A 15,607-nucleotide genomic window follows, 5' to 3' on the forward strand; every position below is an offset into this window, starting at 1 on the left:
TTATACTCGGCACAGATGTTCCTGTACACTATGCCGGCCACTTGGTTATGGCGTTCCATGTATGCCCTGCCTGCTAGCATCTTGCACCCTGCTGTTATGTGCTGGATTGTCTCTGGAGCATCTTTACACAGCCTGCACCTGGGGTCTTGCCTGGTGTGATAGACCCCAGCCTCTATGAATCTTGTGCTTAGTGCTTGTTCCTGTGCTGCCATGATTAGTGCCTCTGTGCTGTCTTTCAGTCCGGCTTTGTCCAGCCACTGGTAGGATTTCTGGATATCAGCCACCTCCTCTATCTGCCGGTGGTACATACCGTGCAGGGCCCTGTCCTTCCATGATGGTTCCTCGTCTCCCTCCTCTTTCTTGGGTTTCTGCTGCCTGAGGTATTCACTGAGCACTCGGTCAGTTGGGGCCATCTTCCCAATGTATTCTTGGATGTTCGTTGTCTCATCCTGGACTGTGGTGCTGACACTCACCAGTCCCCGGCCCCCTTCCTTCCGCTTAGCGTACAGCCTCAGGGTGCTGGACTTGGGGTGAAACCCTCCATGCATGGTAAGGAGCTTACTTGTCTTGATGTCAGTGGCTTCTATCTCCTCCTTCTTTCATCTTAGAATAGAATAGAATTCAATAGAATAGAATTCAACTTTATTGTCATTGCACATGCACAGGTACAGGGCAACAAAATGCAGTTTGCATCCATCCAGAAGTGCTTTAGTGATTGTTAGATTATAATATTATTTTATGCCATGTTATACCCCTAATTAAAGATTGTGAATTATTATGTAGTTTTAGTTTGCATTATTCTCCTGAATTAGAAGAAGCTGATAACTATTGCATTAGTTAAACTGATTTGCATTACATTAAACTGCTGACTTGTTGTGAATGAATGATATTGTTTTATGATGCATTATACTGCTGAGTTATAAGAAATCTAATTTGTCTGAGTAGAAGAGAACAGAGTGTGCTGGAGTTTTCTGCCCCATTTCAGCAGGAGCAGATAAACAGGGAGCCAAGGTCGTAGCTTAGGCGCTGTGTGAGAGAAAGCATGTGAATGTTTAGGCTTTGTATGATAAGGTGGAGGCACCAGAGGCTATAAAAGTTTGAGCAATTCTCCACCATTTTGAGATTTTGAGGCTGTCTGCATCAGTGTCCATCTCCCACGCGTGTGATCATTAAAATCATCGTTTGACTCAACCCGGCCGGACCAGTGTTGTTATTGTGGTTTTTCTCTTGTTTCCATCACCAATATTTTGAACCTTAACAGCTTGGGGGCTCGTCCTGTGGTATTGGGGTGGAATTTAAAAGTTTGGACGGTCCGAGGTTGTCGAACGGACAGGCACGAGCCAGTGGTCTGATGTGAGTGGACAAAAGCCGGCTTATCTAAAGGTAAGGCACTACCTGTTGAATTATTTCCAAAGTGTGCCAAATTGGATATGACTAAATTAAAGTCTACTCACTGAAATTACTGGTAGAGTGTCTGTTTTGATTTTGATGAGAATCACCGTGTGTTATGCAGTTAAAGTTGCTTTAGAATGTTTAATGAAGTTGAAGAAATATGAAACTGTTCTGGAGGTAACAGATATAATGTTGGGTTTGAGTCCCTGGATATTGAGCTGAAGGCTCAGGTAGTTTGGTAGGGAAATTAGGACAGAAACTGTTCTGGAGGAAACAGAGACTGGTTAATAGTTTTACAAATTAGGTCAGAAACTGTTCTGGAGGTAACAGATACTGTTTAATTGGTCGTAAAAAAGTTATCTTTCTTCGGTGAGACCCGTTATGGTAAAATTTCTCAAAATCGGTTAGGTGAAAATTGTTATAGGACGGCACTGGAAGATGCTAAGAAGCACATAGCCCGGGGGTTACGCCCCCTCCTGGTCGTGGACGCGCGGCTTTGACCTGTCGTCGAACAGGGTTAGTTCAGTTTGGCTTATCTGTGGGGTACAGGGCATCCTGAAATAAGCTAGGAGTTACCGAGTCTCCTCATCGTTTAAAACGGTGTCATGTGCTTGTTTGGACAAAGTTAAATTGAGTTAGGGATTTTAGAAATCAGGCCATAGGCTGTTCTGGAGGAAACAGATACTGGTTAATTGATTACAAAAAAGTGAAGCTTTCTTCGGTTGGACCCGTTAACTTAAATTTGTCTAAATTTGTTAGGTGCTGAATCTGTCAGGCCTGTCAGTGATTGTAAATATAAGACGTCTTTGTAATATAAAATAAAAGAGTTTTGTCTGAGCTTTGTGTGACCCTGTGTGTGACGACAGCGCACTGCAGCGCTGCGAGCTATTTTTAGACTGTGTGTGAACATGCAAATGAGCTGTGACGCCCACAGAGGACTTTTGTTGCTGTTTAGCGTGTTTTTGAGTTTTATAATTTTGATTTGCAAACAATGATACATGCCTGTAATTAAAACGCTGATTTTGCTGATTATGATACTACAAATAAGGTTTTGAATGACTAGGGTGTGAATGATGTTGGGTTTTAAAGCTGAAACTCAGAGAGGAGTGTGTTGGGAGACTGGCATGTAGTCTGCAGTGCAAAGGTGGGCGTCTTGCCTGCTAGTCTATTTAACAGTGATGAAAATGATATTAAATAAATCTCTCAGTGTGTTGATACAGGTGGCTATGGGGCTGGACCAACTGCCCCCACAAGCACAGCGGCCGAAGCAAATTATAGTAATGGAAACCAAACTCAGCAAGAATCAGCAGCTGTGGAAAAGACAGCAGCTAGCAGAGAATTAAAGGAGAAATTAAGAGAAGTTTTAACACATAAAATTGCGGCCAACAGACTTGTGGAGGTTGGGAAGGCGCCTGGAGCATCACAACAAAAAGGTGAAATAAAAACACACACAAGCAGAGAAATGTGAGAGAGAGGCACGTGCTAGAGAAATGCCTCGTTTGAGAAAAAACGTTAAATTAGCCCATGTACAAACGCACATACACGCAATGAAGAAACAGCTTACACCCATAAACACGTGAAGATTTTCCAGCAAGTTTAAAGCAGTGAAACTTAACATACATCCGCCGCTAAATAATAAAGTTTATCCACTACTAACAAATAAACCCTCTGGGTTGCAGGACAACAACTTAACTTCAAAAAAAAAAAAAAAAAAAAAAAATCACAACCAGTGATAACACGACAAATTTAGTGGTTAATAAAAGTCAAATTGTGACATGTTTTCTTCTGATTGATTAATACAAGTGATTACTGAATGAAAGAAAATTCCATTTTTGTGCTTTAAACATGATCTTAAGAATTTTAACATGTACCTGTGTTGTCCTGTCAGCTTAGTGGGCCATGAGTGGATTATATGGTGAGAAAAAACAAAAAAAGGGGGGAGAAGGCTGACACAGGGCCTGGTCCCGTTGTTTTTCCCCTCTCTGAATAACACAGCCAATACAACATGATTTTCCTGTTCGTTTGTTTTTGTTTTTGTTTTGTTTTGTTTTTTCTCTTTATGCTTGATTACAGGCTGCTTTGTCGGCCCGGAAAAGCCGAGGCTGACCCTGGACTCCTGCTCTCCCCTCTACCATCGTTGCTCTCTCCTTTACCATCTTCGATGTGACTCTGACCAAATGCTAAAGCAGCTGGACCCACAACAACTTGAAACTGTCAACAGTGCTGCAGGAAAACGATCTCAGGCAGCAGAGACGGAGAGAGTTAAATCCAAGGCCCGTTTCACTACACGGGGAGATTTCCGTCAGCCTCTTTTCTTTCTGAGAAGACTGAGAAAGGCCCGGCTCCCACCACCGATTCTGACCACCTTATATAAAGGAATTATTGAGAGCATCCTGAGCAGCTATATCACTGTCTGGTTCGGGAACAGCACCATGCCGGACAGACAAGCTCTACAGAGGGTTGTGCAATCAGCTGAGCGCACCATCCGCTCCGAGCACCCTGACCTGCACTCAATCTACAGCAGGCGGTGCTGGACCAAGGCCAGGAAGATCGTGAAGGACCTCAGCCATCCCAACAACAGACTGTTCTCTCTGTTGCTGTGTACGTGACAAATAAACATCTGGATTTGGAAAACGAGGCACTCGCAAAGCCACCAGCATTGTGCCTGATCGGACACACCCCTCTCACACACTCTTTACATTCTTGCCATATGGAAAAAGACAGCGTCAGCTGACAGAGCTGTGACGAGACGCCCATTAAGCCCAGATGAAAAGAGAGGCCGAGCAAAACCATGCTGACCTTAACCACTCTGCATTAAAACTGTGCAGGACAGTGACGGACCAACAATGACCATCGGGCAGCAAGAAGGGCGTGCTAGAGACAGGAGGAGTAACTGAGGTCAGAAGGTACCTCAGAATGGACAAAAGCACCAGGAGAAAATAAGCTGAAGGCACAGGTGTCGGGGCTCGGCCAGGAGCTGACCTCTGAGAAGAGCCGAACAGCAGAGCCGTAGAAGGCCGTGGAGCAAGGCAAGGGAAACATCAATGGACTTCAATCTGATGTGTACGGAAAAGACTGAGGTTTATGTCCTCAGTGAGAGCTCAAGACATCAGAGCAGAAACTGAGCATGGCGCAAGAGGAGCTGGCTGATAATGGAACCCATCAGACTTGCAGTCCCAGACGCTGGACGTGAAGTCAGGCCGGAGCTTGCCGGGGCCAGATGAGCATCCCAGAAACGTCCTTGAGGCCTTTGTTAAGCTAACAGAACAAACACTGAGGTCTTCCACTGGTGAAGTTGCTGCTGCAGACTCTCATTTACACCCTCTGGATGTCAGCCGTTTCTGCCTGCAACAAATGGACAGCAGCTGCAATTGTACAGGCATAGAAACGGACTCCTCATACATGTGATATCTGCGACTGAGGGGCGAGTGTCGTGGAGGTATTGACACGGTGAGGAGGAAGAGGATACGGTGTCTGGACTGGCAGATCCCAGCAGCTCAGACCCCCAGACTTCAGGAGGGATGGAGCACTGGGAGCTTCTGCAGGCTCAGGACCTCAGCAAGGAGATGAGAACAAAGCAGAACGAGCAGCAGTGACAGCAGCTGAACTTTGACCTGAACAAAATCTTGACTTGGCTGGGAGAAACAGAGGAAGAGCTGGAGCAGCAGCGTAGACTGGAGCTTGACACTGACATCCAGACGATTGAGCTGCGTATCAAAACCCTGAAGGAGCTACAGAAGCAAAAGGGTCAAGCTAAGGAGGAGTGGAATAAGGAGAAGATGCAGGACACTGGAGAAAAGCACTGCCTCAATTGGGGCCAGAACCAGTATGGACAGAACTTTAATCAGCATCACCAATGGACGCAAACAGACTGAAATGGAGGAGGGCAGGACCCAGGGCATGCTTCAGGCCGCGGTTTACTCAGAACACCAGAACAGGAAAGTGATGAACACAAACACACACACACACATACACATCTACATGCACTGACTCAGAATGAAGAGAAACATATACGAACATATGCACTCGTTGATTGAGTGAGAAATGACACACACACATGCAAAAAATCAAAATGCTGATTCAATTCACTGAGAAGTGATCCACACACACGCTGATGCAATGAAGAATGCTTTACTAACAAATGCTGCACACAAACATCCGAATATGGAGTCAGTTACAACAATAAGAAGCCATTGATTGTTTATGGGTTAAATGCATTTCATGCCACACAGAGGGCATCTGTGTAGATTTAGGGGACAAGGTTTAAAGTAGTTTGGTTGTGAAAACAATGTCTGTGCGTGATGTCTGTTTATGGCTTAAGGCCTCCACTGAATTGTGTACTGTGCTTCACACAGCCTGATAAGGAGCAGTGGTACAGAGTGAAAATGATGAATGAACGGTGTGAGTTTTATTTCGGAGAAAATATGAAAAGGTTGTGTTGATTTAACTTAGTTGTTTGAGTTTCTGCCAAAGCAAAGCGTTTGTGTGTAACCAGTGTCCACTATTGAGTCAAGTAAATCCAACATGTTTTTGTTGGTGCAAAAAAAAAAAGGAGTTATGGTAACTGTATGCCTACACAATATTGTGTGTGAAGTTCTGGTTGATTTTTGGGTTTTGTTTGACACTAGGTTGATTCTATCAGTGAGGTTTGGATTGTTCTCTTTCTCTAAGAGAGAGAAAGATGGTTTGAACTTTGGACATGTTTGCAATGGGCCCCAGTATCTGTTATTATATGAGTGTTTTATTGTTTACGTTTGTTTTTGCTTTTGTTACAGTGCACTGAGATAAGAACATCTGAGAGGTGTGACCCACCGGTGGTGATATTTTGGTATTTTGTGAGTTCCTGATTTAACAAATCAGCTCTTTAATCCAGGCCTGAGAGATTGAACTTTAAAGCGCTATAAAATATTCTTATTGAAAACAGTCGCAAAGTATTTTTTTTCTCCATGATTATAATGAGCTTGGGAGAAAAATTCACTTATATGGGACACTGATCCTGAAGCCTAAAAGGATTGCACCGAGTCAATCCAGTCCAAAGAAGGAAAAACAAACAAGGAGCTGTTTCCTTTAAAATGATGACATCATCTTGCTGGTGATGGAGCCTCGAATAGGTTGCGCGTGAGACTCCATTATCAGCAACTTCTGGTACGAATGTGTGTGAATGTATGCATGTGACTGGACTGTGACGGACTGACGACTAAAAGTTTTAACTGACTTGGTACTGAGACAAAAACGGTGCCGACTTTAGGATTATTAAATGTCCACAGACAATTCACCCAGCCTGTAAAAGAAGGGTGGATGTTTTCTTTTGCTTTGTTTTGTCTGCAAGAACAGAAGAATGACAGAGACTAAAGAGCTGTAGTTTCACAGGAGTGTGAACTGCAGGCTGAACCCCTTGGTTGCTAATTTTGAGTTACTGATGTTTGCATTAAGAAAATTGTGTTTTAGTAGCTGTGTTTTAATTAATGTATCACATTATATTGTTGGGAATGTTAAATGCTAAAGTGAAGAAAAGGTTTGATCCCACTCATGACTGAGCATGTTATTATTAACCATAGTGGGTCAATGTAGAGAATGAATTAATTTTAGAGAAATAAAGAAAAAACAAACAAAAAACCCTCCACCGAGGTCTATGAATAAGAGGGGAATGATAGACAGCCACACTCAAAATGGAGATATGTAATGATAAACACTGGTCCCCGTCTTTTGGGCGCTTTCTTGAAGTAGTCAACATTTTAAAAGTAAGATAAAATAACAGGGGCATGTGCTGAGGGGTGGTGCTGCACAAGAACAAGAGTAAAATAAAGAAAATATTGTTTTTAGTTTTGAGAAGTGCAAATTAAAATGTACCATTACACTCAGAGGATCAATATGAAGCTTGATATTTGTTAATTTTGAATGAAGTACATGACTGGTGACTGCTCTGTCCTGAGCTTTTGTTTTTACAGCACCCGCTTGATCACACCAATGGTTCTCGCCACCGAGGAGGGGTACTTGCAAAGAATAAAGAACGGGGAGGAATATCATCAAAACTGGAAAAAGGTAATCCCCAAAGGGGTTGATAACGCCATAACTTTCACTTAGGTCAAATTCTCGAAATTTGACCCTCAAAAATTCTTCAAACATTTAGACACAAAGTGGAGATTTAGATAAATATAATGTCGTAAACCACATAAGCATGAAGTATTTGATTCAATAAGATGGTGAAATAACAAGCAGCAAAAGGTCGATCATGTTAATGATGTTTATTCAAGGGTGCAGAGGAGATTATTATTATTAAAGACAACAAATGAAATAACGAAAACTAGAAGTGGAAAAAATTTTTTGCGTTAACGGTAATAAAATCAAAACAAAAAGAAATACTAACTAAAACTGTACTGAATGTTCACAAAACTAACTAAAATTAACTAGATTTATAGCAAAATGTGTTTGGTTGCATTGATGTGTGCGTGCCCTGCTGTAGTGAAATTAAGGTAGTACGTTAGTCGAGTCGTCTGTGTTGCTGCTCCGTCCACGCGCAGAATCAGGTCAGGAAAAGTCGGGAAACAGCGCCAGAATAGAATTGAGGATGATTTTAATATGACTGTTTTGTAGACATAACAAGAGTCTTGTAGTGGAGAGGCACATGATGTCCTCCTGAGACCCAGAGAATAAGAAAAAACAGGGAGAAAATATTTTCGTTTTTTCTTTTTTCTTTTTTTTCTTTTTTCTTTTAAATAAATCAAGTGTTATTAAAATAAAAAATCTCATAAGATGAAGATCAGGGGCCAACCCAGAAGTCACTGACACTTCACTAGCTGTAAACTATTGGTTCAGGAATAAGTGATGGCACTGGACTTTCTATTTCACAAAAGTCAATTTATTTAGGATATCTGAGGAAGTACTGATTTTATTTGGAGACACAAAGGAACATTTGGCACTCCCCTCATCTCACATCTGTTTCATTGTTGCACCCAATCATTCTACAACTGAAATGCCTTGGACTGTTAACCATTTCAGGCAAGTGGAGTGAACCATATTTTGCTAGACTCTCATCGGATGGGGGCTTCCTTTTATTGATCTTTGGAGAGAAGTCTTCATTACTGGTATTATTCAGGTCTTGTTCACATGTTTGTCCCAGGTTTCTCAGCCAAGAGGAGCTTAAACTCCAGATACTGTGAGTTCTTTTCACACATTGAGATCACTGATAACTTTTAGCAACGACGTGATCTCGTAGAAACAATTAGGTGTTAGGGATTTAACTATAATTGCGACACTTATTTTTTTTACTTTACTGGAAAAGATTTCTGCATTTTACCCATATTTTATTTTTAACTCAAAATCAAAATTCCAGATTCTACTACATGTTGGTTTTGCACCAGATAGGACGACAGATTTCAGGTGGCCCTGTGTCTTTCTCTATTACATCTGCCACTGCATCTCGATAATCTTTGTGTGGCTTTTAGTGGGTCCTGACCCTCTCATATTTTGAAAAATCTATGTTTGAATCTCCCTTAATAATTCTGTTAAGAATTCTCTCCGCCTTTGTCAAAAGTTGTGTATTAGGAAAAAGTGAAATAAATATAAATATAAAGTCCCAATGTGTAGAGCACACATTAATGAATTAGTCATGTTCCCTGTGAAAGTAAATGAGCCTAATTCTTAAAGACCCCTGAAATTATTTACTAGATGTTTATTTTTTGAATAAAATAAGAATCTGAGTTTAACAAAACATTTTAAATGTAAATATCAAGCTTACCTTTCCCTCTTCCATAAAATGTGCTTGTGGGCACGCCAGCCATTTTGAAAAGGTGGGAAAAACAATTGGCAAGGCCACACCCCCACACATGTGATATAATTTTAAAGGTACTGTTGTCCTCTCTAAGAAACATCAGGACTTAGAGGAGTGGCAAGTAGAGTATGAGAGCTACAAGTAAAAACTAAATGTGTACTACAGTGCGCAAAAAATGAATTACTGGGTCATCAGGGGGTCTTGAGGGACATTTATAAAACAAAAAATCCCACAAACCTTAAAGTGCACTTGAAAAGCTCACACAAGAAGGTTAACCTAGCTTACCTAGAAGACCTCATCAGGGGGAGCACACTCCCCCTCTTTGAAGAGCTCACCCACTTAACTCGCATCCCAAGAAAATAGCTAACCCCAGATAAGGCAGCGTGATGTATCCCGAGATAACAGGACTGGGACATCTAAATAAAGGTGTGAAACAATCGCCTTCAAAAGGTTATCAATTCACTTCAACCAAAATTAGGACCACTCGGTGCGGCAAGAGTTAATAGTCTCAATACCCAAGGATAACCAGAAGAGCATGATTGATATGATGGAACTGAGATTTTGTTACACTTAACTTTTGCAAAACACAAATAAAACTAAATTGAAACTAAGGATTTTCAGAAAATAAAAACTAGACTAAACTAGCAAAGAATTGGTAAAAACTAATTACAACTGGCAAAAAATTGAAAATCTGGAGTCGAAACTAAATAAAAAATAAAACCTAATGAAAATGGCGAAACGTTTAAAACCCTGGTGCAGAGATTGGCAAATCTGACCAGGAACGTTATAAAATGGATTGTCAGAACAGTCAGCGTTAAAGCCACATTTGACAGTCCATACTAGGATGGCACTGGACATCTTCGGGGCGGAGGAGGGTTGGTGTGACCAAGGTGTGGTTTGGCTTGTTGTATGTATATTTGAGATCATATGGCTCTGGATGGACCAGTTACCAGGGCATGGAAGGAGGACAGACTCATTAAAGGAGGAGAAGGCATTTCCTGGGATTGGAGATCCTCTGGGTGAGTGGTTGATTAAAAGCATGCATAAAATAGAAGTTATCTGTTGTTATTGATTGGTAATAGATTGATAATTGGCCACATTTACAGCTGTATTGACTTGTTGTGGACGTAGTCGACTTCAGGTTTAAACACTCTAATTAACAGGTTGAAAATAGTGACATTAAAGGAAGAGTATGCAGCACCACCCTGTCAGACGCCAGTGATGGTGGAGCTCACTGATGAATCAGGTGAGCTGGATTCATGGCTGATTTAAAACTAAGATCCCCCTGCTGTGGTCAGTAAGGGGAGAAAAGGGGGAAATAAAATCAAGAATAAAAGAGGCATTTATAAACGTTTAGGTGTCAAGTGAAACGGGACAAAAGGGGGTGTTTTACTGTTATTTCAATGTCAGCATTATTATTGTATGAGAATCATGCAACAAGCATTGCATCGATGATCATTTATTGAAGCTTTTGACCTTATACTAACATCTGTGTTCCTGTGATTGTTATAACCTCTGATGAATCTTCTATTTACAGGTGTTAGGATAATGATATAATTTTTCATTGCAGGTGTAACCATGATCATTTTCATACATATTGCAACTTGTTGCTCATTGTAGAGTTGTGCTCAAGTTAATAAGGGTTAAAAGCTACAGTCAGCGCGAATGTCTGACTGATCTATTGAGGGGAAAGGCTTCGAGCATAGAAGGCCACACGCGCTTACATAACATTGATATCATGTTATTCTTTGTGATCTTTTCTTCAATTATGTCTTTAAGGTTAGTTTAAATAGTGGCAGTTAATTAAACGACATTTATTAAAATATTAAATACCTGAGTCAGAACGTTACACGCGGATCACCTTAAGAGTCTGGGAAACTTTGTAGCTGCCTAACTTTTTTTTTGAATGTTCTAGCTCCGTTGATTTGACACATTGGAATGTGTCAAAAAAGGGGGGAAAGTTGAGCTTTAACATCAAACCAGGATTATTTGAACATTTTATAACTTCATTTGTGTCTTTAATAATTTAGGAATGGTAAAGCTTAAGCTAATAGCGGTCCGAGAAGACGGACCTTTTAGAGAATCAGTGAAAAAGCATAAACTATCACTTTCATGTTTAATCATTACTCATTGAAATGAACTGAATAGCGCTTAGAAGATTTGTTAATTTCTTTGTCTTTTGTTAAAAAGAGGGGTTTCAATAATTTTCAGACACACCTTGCAAATGTGCTTATAATGAGTTGGCACTCGGCCTTTTGAAGGTCAGAAGCTTCGTTCGGCGTGACTGTCCGGACTGATAAAGTGTAGGAAACGCCTTGAGTGTAGAGGGCTAAATGCAAACACGCTTACACACACATAAGATATGATTAGAATAAGTCCCTGGGACATTCTGAATGTTTTAGACCAATTTTGAATCACTAGAAGGTCAGTAGATAACAACATTAGATTATTAGGGTTAGGAAGAGAGGTGTTTTGGTTTTCTGTCTCTTACAGAGAAAGGAACAGACACCAGATGAGGTCACAGAGATGCGAGGATCCTCCGTAGCAGAGACAGACACAGTGACTGCCGAGACATCAACTGGGTCCAAGGGTCATGGCGTTTGGGCTCCAGCTAGTCACCACAAAAGGATGGATCCCATAAACACAACAATAACCATGAAGGGGTTGGCGGAAATCCGGGAACACCAGACCAACGAAGTTCGAGAGGCTTTTGGGCAAAAAGGGGACACCTTCCTGTTCCTTTTCTGGAGAATACACAGATCGTTGTTTGAAATCGGGGCAGAATAATCCCCTGATCTGTGTCACGACTGAAGGGTTGTCTAACCCCTAAGGTTGAAGAATGAAGAGCAGAGGATCACCCAACTGGACGACACTGGTAGCTGCAGCAATAGAATAAAGGCTGAAAGCAGTGGGAAACAAGGAGAGAGTGTCATCTGGACCTGCTACTGTTGGAATCATAGTTTTTCTTGCATCTGAATTGCGCAAACACAGAGGTCATCCCACATATGGTTCGCCCCTCAGGGGGACAAAGGACCTCAGGAGTGAGAAGAGATGAACCCGGCCACACTGAATTGAAGGGTGTTTGTGAGGTCATTATTCTAATGACCTCATCAGGGGGAATTGTTAGATTATAATATTATTTTATGCCATGTTATACCCCTAATTAAAGATTGTGAATTATTATGTAGTTTTAGTTTGCATTATTCTCCTGAATTAGAAGAAGCTGATAACTATTGCATTAGTTAAACTGATTTGCATTACATTAAACTGCTGACTTGTTGTGAATGAATGATATTGTTTTATGATGCATTATACTGCTGAGTTATAAGAAATCTAATTTGTCTGGGTAGAAGAGAACAGAGTGTGCTGGAGTTTTCTGCCCCATTTCAGCAGGAGCAGATAAACAGGGAGCCAAGGTCGTAGCTTAGGCGCTGTGTGAGAGAAAGCATGTGAATGTTTAGGCTTTGTATGATAAGGTGGAGGCACCAGAGGCTATAAAAGTTTGAGCAATGCTCCACCATTTTGAGATTTTGAGGCTGTCTGCATCAGTGTCCATCTCCCACGAGTGTGATCATTAAAATCATCGTTTGACTCAACCCGGCCGGACCAGTGTTGTTATTGTGGTTTTTCTCTTGTTTCCATCCCCAATATTTTGAACCTTAACATGATATAGATATATTACAATATATATTAGCAATAATATAGATATGTGAGTATATTACAGAAATGGGTCTATTATGGTATGTTATAATGCACACGGTATGAAGTATGTTGTGAATATTCTATAACTATAAGTATGTACAGGCTGTAGTGAGTACAAGCTATGAACAGGATATAAATATGAAAAACTATACAGAATATGAAATAAATAACTTTACAGAATCTGAGATATACAGCTATACAGAAATGGGAACTATGCAAGTTGTAAACAGTTGTAGGATTAAAGATTATCGAATGTACAGAATGATTATTTACACAGAGCTATACCGTAGTGCAGTTAAGATAAGTGAGGGTGTAGATAGTTTCTACAGAGGCTATATAAAGTGCTAGTGGTTGTGAGTGGTGGTTCAGTCCATGTTATTATTGTGTGTTATGGCAGGAAGTGGTGCTCCGGCGATGCGCTGGGCAGTTTTCACGACCCTCTGCAACGCCTTCCGGTCCGAGGCAGAGCAGTTCCCGTACCAGACTGTTATACAGTTGGTCAGGATGCTCTCGATGGTGCAGCGATAGAAGTTCACCAGGATGTCTGAGGACAGGTGGTTCTTCCTCAGAGTCCTCAAGAAGAAGAGGCGCTGGTGAGCCTTCTTGACCAGCTTGGAGCAGTTGGTCGTCCAGGTGAGATCCTCGGAGATGTGGACTCCCAGGAACTTGAAGCTGCTCACACGCTCCACAGCCGTCCCCTTAATGTGGATGGGTGGATGTGGGTCAGCATTCCTCCTGTAGTCCACGATGAGCTCCTTGGTCTTCTCGGTGTTAAGCAGCGGGTTGTTTGTGTCGCACCACTCAGCCAGACGATCCACCTCCTCCCTGTAGGCGGCCTCATCGTTGTCACTGATGAGGCCAATCACCGTGGTGTCATCTGCAAACTTAATGATGGTGTTGGAACCATCAGCAGGTCTGCAGTCGTGGGTGAAGAGGGAGTAGAGGAAAGGGCTCATCACACAGCCTTGTGGTACACCGGTGTTCATCGTGATTGTAGATGAACAGCGGTTATCCAGCCGGACATGTTGGGGGCGGTTGGTCAGGAAGTCCAGTAACCATTTGCAGATGAGGGAACTGATGCCCAGGTCTGTCAGTTTCCTGATGAGTTGTCAGGGGTGGATTGTATTGAATGCTGAACTGAAGTCTATAAAGCATTCTGGCGTAGGTGTTGTTGTTGTCCAGGTGTGAGAGGACAGAGTGCAGTGCGATGGAGAATGCATCCTCTGTGCTCCTGTTCTGGCGGCATGCGAATTGGGCCGCTATGATGCCTCACAGGAGCTTCCACGTAGTGCTGAGGCAGGTTATTGGTTGGTAGTTGGAGGGGACCGGTCCCTTCTGGGGGTCCTTGAGGATCAGGACTGTCTGGCCTTCGGTTAGCCATTCTGGGTGTCTCTCGTCAACTATCAGCTGGTTCATTTGTGCTGCCAGGCGCTCGTGGAGTGCAGTCAGCTTCTTCAGCCAGTAGGCGTGAACCACGTCAGGGCCTGGTGCTGTCCAACTCTTCATACTGGAGACCCTTTCTTGGATATCTGCCACTGTGATGGTTACTGAACCCTGTTCGGGGAGGTCGCTGTGGTCTGCCCTCAAATCCACTAGCCACTGAGCATTGCCGTTATGGGTTGCGTCCTTCTCCCATATGCTCTTCCAGTATTGCTCCGTCTCCAGCCTTGGTGGTGCTGTTCTCTTATTGTTCCCTTGCCACTGAGAGTACACCTTTGCTGGTTCTGTGGAGAACAGCTGGTTTATTCTCCTGCCTTCTATCTCTCTGATGTACCTCCTCAAGCGGCTGGCCAAGGCTGTGAGTCTTTGCTTGGAAGTTTCCAAGGCCTCAGGTATGGACAGTTTCCTGTACTTCTTAGGCACCTTCCTCATCGTCCCTTTCTGCAACTCCGATAGTTGGCTAACCTCCCTCCGTGCTACCTTGATCTTAGCCTCTAGCCTCCTTCTCCATGGAGGGTACTGCCCCTTGTGGCTGTTCAACTTGTAGCCAAGCATTTCACTGATCACTGCTGCCGTATTGTAGATCAGCTTGTTAGTGTCGGTAATCGTGGTTGTAGGTATCGTCCGTAGTTCTGCCTTAACATCATCTAGCAGACCTTCTGAGGGTACTTCACGTAATCTTGGTAACCGGCTACGGGAGGTCCAGGTTTCAAGCTTGGCCATGATCCTATCTTTCAGGTCAGTTCCTCTCGCACTCAACGATCTGTTGCACTTGGGGCTTGGTACCCAATCTCGGGTGGGGGTGATGATATCTACCCCCTGACCTGGCGTCCTGGCTCCCCCTTTACCATAGCATTTACCTCTCTAGCTGTGAGAGCAGTCCCTTCTTTCGAATGTTGGAACACTGAGCTACTAGTTGTTTCGCCGCCATTGTGGATGTTGGGTATCGAAGAATCCATAGGTCCCCCATCCTATTCATGTAACCCCTTCTCCCAGGGTTACTTGCATAGTAGCATTCCAACAACGCCTTGTTTTCGTCTCTTGCCCACCGATGCCTTCTTGTTCCAGTAGCCCACTTGTCGTCAGGGTGCCCTGGTTCCTCAACACCTGACGCAGACCTTGTTGATCCGGGCGACGTCCGAGCCGGCATGCCTTCATATTTATCTGTCTCGCTCATGTCTGCGGTAGGCTTGCTTAGCATAGGGGGTCTAGCCTTAGGACCCTTACTGGATACAGACGCCCCAGGCAGGAATCGAACTGTGCCGAGTATAATCTGGAAGTCCCGAGGTCAAAATGGGAGAT

The sequence above is a fragment of the Astatotilapia calliptera genome, chromosome 6 (assembly GCF_964374335.1).
Source record: "Astatotilapia calliptera chromosome 6, fAstCal68.1, whole genome shotgun sequence".
In the NCBI taxonomy this organism is placed as follows: domain Eukaryota; kingdom Metazoa; phylum Chordata; class Actinopteri; order Cichliformes; family Cichlidae; genus Astatotilapia; species Astatotilapia calliptera.